Here is a 9,318-nt window from a genome sequence, read left to right as displayed (position 1 = left end):
GCTGATTGAATAGATGCCCGCCGTGTATGACTTATCAGCAGGGTTACAGGTCAAATTTCGAAAAAGGTAGAGCTTCCTTTAGTGTTTCCCAAATTCTTCTTTCCAGCAGTCTATTTTAACGCTATCCTCCAGCTGCCCAAAGGCCACCTGAACTCACTCAGAGTTTCTTTATTTTTTTCCAAAAACATCTTTATTGAGATATAATTCACCAATGTGAAGTGTATAGTTCAACAGTTTTTAGTATATTTACAGAGTTGTGCATCCTTCACCACAATCAATTCTGGCACATTTTTATTACCCTGAAAGAAACCCCGTCCCCTTGGCTGTCACCCTTGTACCCATAGTTCCAGGCAGCTACTAATCTACTTTCCATCTCTATTTATTTGCCTATTCTGGACATTTCATATAAATGAAATCACATGATATATGACCTTTTGTGTCTGACCTCTTTTATTTAGCATAATGTTTCCAAGGTCTATCCATGTTGTGGCATATATCAGAACTTGTTATATTTTTATTGCCAAATAATATTCCATTGTACGGCTGTACCACATTTTATTCATTTATTCATCAGTTAATGGACATATTTAGGTTGTTTCCTCTTTTTGGCTATTATGAATAATGCTCCTAGGGACATCACTCAAAGTTTCATATTCATCTTTTCATTTTTCCACTCAGAACTCCCACTTCCTCATTGCATGGCTCTGAGTTAGGGGTCAGAGAGCACTGGAATAGTCTAATTATTGCAATTCATATTGCGGGGTAGGTGACTGTCACACTCATGCATTTTTAAAAGAGGAGTGTCATAACCTCAATAAACCTCTAATTGGTGAAGTCATCACAGGCAGTTCTTTTTGAGAAAGGAGGTCTTCCCAGTGCCCTGTTCTTCCACTGGCTGCTACCTTGTCATTGTTTTCTCCACACTCACAAGATGCCCAAAGGAGATACTTAGCAGCCCACTTCTGAAAAGCTGCCAACCCTGTGAACAGTTCTGTGTTCAATCCTTTCTCATTTTCTCCTGCTTACATTCTATTTTTCTCCTCCACAATAACTTTCCCCAACTAAATAAAAAGATTTTTATCCTGAAATTTTGTCTTTACCCACAATTGCAACATCTCTGTAATCTCTTCCCACTCTGTGACAACTTCCTATCTTCTAGCTCACTTTTAAAGTAAATGCACAATTTTAGAAGATTTTAGTTATCTACTAAAATAATGCTACTTTTAAATGTAGACCAAAGCAGGTTTTTCTACAGTAAACTCTTAAAATAACAACCATTTCAATAAAAGCTTACAACACGGGTGGCATGACCACTATCCCAGCAATTTGATCCCACCTAGAGCTCCAATCCATCCATCCCACTACCTTTTCACTGTCTGTTACTTTCTTGATGTCCTCTCTTTCCTCTTGACCAAGCTTAAATTCCATTTTCAAACATTTTAATCTCTCCTTTGCATAACTCTCAATTCCTCACCTGCTTTGGCTTCAGTGTTCTTCCTTGCCAAAGCCACAAGTTAAGTCCCTCTCTCTGTCTACGACATAACTACACCAATGAATCTGAACAAAACTAGAGAAAAATAGAAAATCTTGCTCCTCTGCTCCTCTGTGAAATTTGTAGAGATTTGTCCCACTGTAAATGAACAACTACCAACCTGAGGTGGGCTTCTGATACTTTATGCTTCATTCTTAATGCTGTCAAGAAATTATGCTTCGTTAGTCTACTGACTTTCCTACTTTTTTAGTTAATTTTTTTCACATCTCTCCTCAAACCTCAAACACCTCCTCCATTATCCTCAATCACAACTGAAAGAGAATTCTCCAGACTCCAGCCACCATATTTACCCATCTACCAGAGTCTGCTTTGTAAGATCTACCATTTGTGCTTGTTTCTATTGTTTCTTCTTAGAGAGAAAGCTAATTCTTTCATGCATGTGCTAGACCCCATCCTTTCTTACTTACTAAAGATCAATACTCCAGCAATCTCCCCCCTGTCTCCTGCTTCATCAATTTTTCACTTTTTTGGAACACTGTCATCAATATGCAAATGTATTATTATATTTCCTATCTCAAAACAATGAAAACCAAAGTTTTCTGCTGACTCCACCATCTCTGCTAGTTCACACCCCATTTCTGGGCCTTCCTTTGCAGCAAAACTCTTTGAAACAGTTGCTTCTATCCACTGCCTTCTTGAAATCTCCACTAAAAGAGCTTATCTATATCTCAAACTTAATGTATCCAAAATGGAATGTCTAGTCTTAGACTTCACAATACTTTATTTACCCCTTATTGCCCCATCTCAGTTGACAATATCACCCTTTTAATTGCTCAGGGCCAGATTTTTAGAGTTACTCTTGATTTTTCTCTTACTCTTGTACCCCATCTCCAATCAGTCAGAAAATCCCATTTGCCTTACATATAAACTATATTTTTCATCTGATCAACTCTCATCATCTCCACTATTAGCACCCTGGTAGGAACCCACTCCTGTAACTCACCCGCAATTGGTCTCCCTGCTTCCATTCCTGCCTCTTACCATTTGTTTCAACAAATGGATTAGAATGCTTCCTGTAAAGCATGGCAGATCATGTCACTCCTGTGATCAAAACCCTTAGTGTAAAATCCAAAGTATTGACAGTGGCCAAGAAAATCCTCCATGAACTGAGACTCCATCAATCTCTGACCTCATCTCCTATGACTGTGCCCTTCTTACTCACACAAGCTGGCATGCTACCTCAGGGCCTTTGCACAGGCCTCTGCCTGGCAAGCTATTCCCCTGGAGACCTGCAAGACCAGTTCTTTCACTTGCTCCAATCCTTCCTCAGCATCAGTTTCTTAATGAGGTACACCTGAACAACCCAATTCAAAATTGTATAGCATCTCCACCCTGATCTCCCCACCCTGTTCTGTTTCTGCATAGTGCTTGTTACCTTCTAATACACTATATAATTTCCCTACTTTAAAAATGTTTATATTTATTTATTTATTTTGGAGTGCCAGGGGTCTGGGATGAGTGAAAAAGTTACAGTTCGTGAAAATGACCCTTCTGTTTCAATGACAAGGGTCATTGAAATAGACCCTTTGGTAATATTTAATTAAAACTTTAACTTGTATCTGTATTATAACCTTGACTAAAGAAAAGAAATTCCCCGTTTAAAAAAATGAGCAAATCTTTATGCATAGAATCACTTGACATCTCTGAAAGATTTTTAAATAAGAGAGTGATATAATCACATTTCAAAAAGATCACTGGGCAACAGGGAGGAAAAGGAGATGGAAGAGTGCCCAGTGGAGGCAGGGAGGCCAGGTGGTTGTTGGAAACTATTATAGGGATCCCAGGGAAGAGTGACAGAGTTCAGCAGCGAAGATCAAAATCAAGCGGGATGGAAAAGTGAACCATATGCATGCCAGAGCTCCAGGACATGCATTTGGGAAAGGGGGGAGGAGTGTAGTATGGCTGCCTGGTTTGTATCGTTACGGCAACTGGCTACCTGGTGTTGGTGTCACTAGAGAGGAAAAAAATAGGAAGAAGAAAAGAATGAATGCGATTTTGGGAGATGTCCCATTTGAGGTACCTCTGTTAGACAAGTAGTTTTCTTTGACTAAGAGGACTGATGATCCTTGTCTTCCAAGAATTGCCTTATGGATTTTCTATCCAGTAAAATTCAGCATTTTCATGGGGTTCACAGTGCCTAAGTCTTGCCTTTTAAACTACAAGTGTCCACTTTAGAAAATGTTTATTTTTTGCTCACTGTCTCTCCCGCTTCAAATGTAAGCTCCATGAAGTCTGGAATTTTTTGTTTTGTTCACAAGCATTTAGTGCTAGCCCATAGTAGGTGCTCAGTAAGTATTTGATCAATGAATTAATCTGAAATTGAGACATTTGTATTCAGTATTGTCTATTAAATTTACTGATCAAATTGTTCTTCTATGTAAAATATCAATTTTCTTTGAAATTTTAGTACTGGAATAATTTAATAAATCTGATGTTTATATTAACAAGATATATATAAATATTTATCAACCCCATTGCCACCTCTATTGTAAGCTTTCATTGAAATGGTTATGAGTTTGCTATAGAAAAATCTTCATTTTAGCCTACTTTATATTTAAAAATAGCATTCTTTTAATAACAAAAATCTTCTAAAATCATGCATTTATTTTAAAAAGATAAGTTTGAAACAGTGGCGTTAGCTTCATGTCCTGGAATTTGGCATTGAGGACTCCTAGGAATTCTCCAACTGCTGTCGACCTAGCTGAGAGCTAAGAATAGTGCAGAATGTAAACTTCTATAGAGCTAACTGTGGAAGGAATTTGAGAAGCAGAGTGAGCATATAGCATTGTCAGAAAGTTTGGTAAGTGATACTCTTTAAATGTCAAGGAGTACATATTTTTAATGATATAGTTTATTGTTCTAAATTCACGTGGAAAAGCTTGTAGGACCCCCCCCCCCCGAAGAGGTTTCATTCATTCTTTATTCATTCGTGTCTTATTTAACATTATTAGGAGAGAACACAGGGCAAAGGCCTGCCTTTGGCAAAGGGCACATGTTTATTGCCACATCTTGTGGGAATACTTTCAAATCTTTTCCGAAATGCATGTGGTGATTTTATTCGACACCAGATTATAATTTGTAATGTCTGTTTTGTTTTGCTTTTATCTGCCCTTCCAGCATTCTTATTTCTCTTTCCAGCTTTTAGTGTTGGGTTTGCTCCTGGGAAAACCCACACAGCTCTGCCCTCCTCAGGAAGTGCCTTTCAGGCCGGACTTACCTGGCCCCTTCCCCTTCAACCAAAACCTGTTCTTAACTGGCTGATCATCGGGGGAAAAAGTTAGACTACATTTTTTTTTTCTTGCAAAAATAGGAAATTGATCTAGATGACAGCCAAGATCCCTTCCTGCTCTAAAATCTTGTGATTCTGTGATTCTCTTTTCCAGGCAAAATGAAAACTAGACGATAAGTTTTCCTGAGAAAATTGTGTCATTTTCACCATATGTATAGAATTATCCTCTCTGTCTCTTTTTGTATTCACAGAACTGTGATTTGAACCTAAAATAGTATTCTGCTTGCAGCACATTTCATAGAAAGCAGTTCTGTGTCAGACCCAGTTTCTGGGTGTGTGGATTTCAAGCTACTAACTGGGGCTGGCAGGCAGTTTGGTGGCCAGAGGCTGGTGCGTTTCCCACTCTTGATAAAGGCGTTGCTCTACAGTCAGCTCTGCTACGTGCTTTTCCACTTTTGGACTCAGCATGGACCACGGAATCCTTGACAGGATCGCTTATTAAACGGTGTAATATCACTGCGTGTGGTTCGATAGACTCAGTCTTCCCAGGCAGCTCCATGGGAGAGCACACTATGGACTTGAAAAAGGTAAACGAGTGTTACTGTCCACCCTGGACCTCGCAGGCCGCTACTTGGATTAATTGTTGGCAGACTCCCGCTAAGATCGTTGACTATGAAGCACTCTAGGGATTGCCAAAGCTCACAGCCATGACTCTGATGGAAAGCCGAGCTCATTTTGCCTGGGCCTGACCTTCTGGTTCCAGAGAGTCTAGCTATTTCGGTCCCGTCACTTAGATGACACACCATCATGACGCCATCGAGAGTTTGATCAGCTGCTCCTCGGGTGCTGGCCACCCGGCATTTCCTTTACAGCTCACAGATATTTCCTTGAAACTTAAAACGCCTTCCCAAACATGGCATCTTCCATTCTTTGTCAGTCCCCCCTGCTTTGCAGCTGGTCAGTTTGTCGAGGTAGCCAGAGTGTGGGAGGACGCGTGAACCTGTGGTGAGTCCTGTGGAGCCGGAGGAGTGACAGGGAGGGAGATGACAAAGCCACGGGTGCAGGACCTGGTGCACAGGCAGGACAATGCTCTCTCCGTGAGGGACGAGTGGGACGGAGGCAGGCTACCTGCAGGGGGAACTCGTTCAGTTTCATGTTATTTTCCAGAGGGTTCTTCTTTGTTTCCATATGACTGACAGATACCCACAGTCACACTTGATTATAGGATCACTTTCTTTGTTACCAAGGCAGCTTTGTTCCTGAAACCTGGTGAAACATCATAAAGGAAAGAGTCATGACGTGCCATGAAAGAGCTCCAATGAAGGAAAATAAATTCTGCATAAAAGAGAAGTGATGATTTGGTCCAAGGTTTCTCAGCACTAAACATTGCTGTCTTTGTGATGCAGAATAGATTTGGGAAACAGTGAGAGAAGCATTTAGAAGACTATTTTTAAGTTAAACCGTGGCTTCAGTGCATAGGTAAACGCAGTGACTTGAGATTAATTAGAAATGAAACAACTTGGTCAGATCTATTTCGGTGATAGCTGTCAAGGGCCTGGCATTTCCTGAAGAGGAGGAGAAAGAGCCGGTAGCTCCTAAGATCCTCCGGCTTCCAGGTGGTTGATTCTCAGGAGCTACCCTTTGGGGAGGTCATTACAGCTCCTGTGAGATGATAAATAGAAAGAAAGAAAGAAAGAAAGAAAGAAAGAAAGAAAGAAATAAATAAGAAAGAAAGAAAGAAAGAAAGAAAGAAAGAAAGAAAGAAAGAAAGAAAGAAAGAAAGAAAGAAAGAAAGAAAAGAAAAAAGCAGGCGATTAGAACACAGTGGCCTTGAATGCTCACCCACTCAGATTTCTCTGAGGAAACTTGTCCCATCCTCATCCCTTTTGTGGTTCTTAATGGCAGAGGTACAGAATACACTTTTCTAGAGTGTCATTGATAGATGCTAATGTGTAGAACTCGGGTGAAGCTTAGAAGACACGACACGAAAAGGGCTTTGTATGTTATCAGCACTGAAAGCACATATAGTACCTTAATTGTACTTTATCTTTTTATAAAGTGATTCCATCCCTTATTCTACAACACTGGAGCATTTTTTTTCAACAATCATTTTTCTTTTTTTTTCTTCACTGAAGTTGCCGTGCTCTGACTTGCTCCCTCTATTGTAAAAGGCCTATTTATAACACAGATAGCTCAGTGTGGATTGGAAATCCTGACTCATCCATTCTTACGTTTAATCACTACCTAGGCATAAATGTTTGCCTTTTGATGGTGCTCAGTCTTTGCTATGGGAAAGGGATAGTGACCAAATTTTGGTTCTAAGTCACTGTTAAGAACTAGATTTCATTTTGAAAACAATAACATACATAGCCTGTATCTCTGAGAAGTTTTCCACCGCTTGGTAGGCATTCTGAAATGTAAAATAATAGCAATAATAACATTTAGTGAGAACTTGCTATGTAGCTGTCAGTGTAGATCCTTAATATATATAGACACACTTAACTTCCAGAACTACCTGGTGGGATAGGCCCTATTGGCATCACCTCAAGGGGAGGGCTGAATGGCCTTTGTTTGGGGTTCCATACATGGGCTAAAAGTTAAAGAGGAGAGGGACTGAAATTGAACAGTGCATAGCGAATACCCTTTTAGATCCAGCCGCCATGGTGCGAATTGTGTTCTCAGAACAATGGCTAAGCATGTGGGAATTGAAGAGAAAGAAGTGCAGTGCGGGGAAGCAGTGTGGTCATCCTTGTGGTCTGCTTCACTATGGGCATCACCTGAGCGGTGGACAGTTGTCTCCTAGGTAGTACAGGAGCTCTGTGACAGTGAAGAAAGCTATGGACGGGGGCTTTTCCAGTCTCTCCCTTCTCCTAGCACTTGGAAGAACAACTGAGCCTTGAATTAAATCGTGAAAGCCCCTGGGATTCTTGGACAATTCAGGGTTAGGATGGGGTGATATTTTTAGGAGTGAAATTCCAGACTTCCTGCTAGGACAAATGTGGTTTCCAGCAACTAATTGTAACTATAAAAGAGATACGACTGTATTTATGGTAGAAGCTGGAGGAAGGCATTATCTATACAAATATACATTTCTGTGGGTCACTGCCTTGCCAGAAATCTATAATGATTTTCTTTCCCCTTCCTTCCTTCCTTCCTTCCTTCCTTCCTTCCTTCCTTCCTTCCTTCCTTCCTTCCTTCCTTCCTTCCTTCCTTCCTTCCTTCCTTCCCTCCTTCCTTCCTTCCTTCCTCTCTCTCTCCCTTTCTTTCCTCTTCCTTCCTTCTTTTCTTTCCTTCCTTCCCTCCCTCCCTCCCTTCCACTTCCCTCCCTCCCTCCCTTCCTCCCTTTTTCTCTCTCTTTCTCCCTTTCCTTCCTTTCTTTTTTATAGGGTCTGTGTTGCCCAGAGTACGGTGGTGTCATCATAGCTCACAGCAACTTCAAACTCCTGGGCTCAAGCCATCCTCTTGCCTCAGCCTCCTGAGTAGCTGGGACTACAGGCACATGACACCATGCCTGGATAATTTTGATTTTTGTGTAATCTGGGCCTCACTTTTGCTCAGGCTAGTCTTGAACTCCTGACCTCAAGCAATCCTCCCACCTCAGCCTCCCAAAGTGCTAGAATTATAGGCATGAGCCACCACTCCTGGCTTCCAAAGACTTTGCGTTGCATACAGTTTCCAGCTCATTCCTCACATCAGCCTGCAAGATACCTCATCTCTAGTTCATTTGGGGTCAACTTTGGATCTTTTGCTGGATCCAAGCAGTCTCATTTATGTTTGCTAAATGTGCTGTGCTTCCAAACTTGAAGCTTTGCTCATGATTTATTCTGTGGCCTTTGAGGGGAATAAGCCCTCCCCTCCCACTGTCCAAATCATATCATTCCTCCACTAAAACTCCCATACCCTCCATGTAGCTTTTCTTTGGCCATGAGAAATCTCTTCCTTCTCCAAATTCCTGTAGTAATTCCTGTCTACATTTTCTCTTTGTTTCCTTGAGAATAAAGTACTAGTTATTAATTGCCTACTCTGTAGATTTATATCTTTTCTTCTCAACAAGGCTTTAAATTCTGAGAAGGTAGGACTGTAAGACTTAGCATTTCTTTTGCACCTACCACAGGGCAACTGTGACCGAAGAGAGGACAGTCATACATTGTATTGGAAGACTTAAATTTCAGTCCTAGCTCTGCCATTTTCTCACTGTGACTTAATTAATAATAGCCATCTTGCAGGTTAATGTGAGAATTAAACATGTTAAGGTATGTGAGAGTAAATGTATAAGCACCAGACACACGATTAAGAGTATTTGCTCACAAAAATCATTTCTGAATGAATGACTGTCACCATGACCATACTTTTCTAACCACTGGAATTTACGCCATTTCAGTACTTTCATTAGGGAATGCCAGAATATTCCAGAATACTTATACTTCATTTTAAATATCTCTATTAAAACCATGACCTTCCTTTTAATTATCATTTGCTTTCCTATGTAGCCTGGACCCAGTTGTCAGTCATATCAGAGATGTGCTACCTATCATGT

Source organism: Microcebus murinus, chromosome 2 (assembly GCF_040939455.1).
Source record: "Microcebus murinus isolate Inina chromosome 2, M.murinus_Inina_mat1.0, whole genome shotgun sequence".
NCBI classification, from domain to species: Eukaryota; Metazoa; Chordata; class Mammalia; order Primates; family Cheirogaleidae; genus Microcebus; species Microcebus murinus.
Note: the sequence above shows the minus strand (reverse complement) of the source record.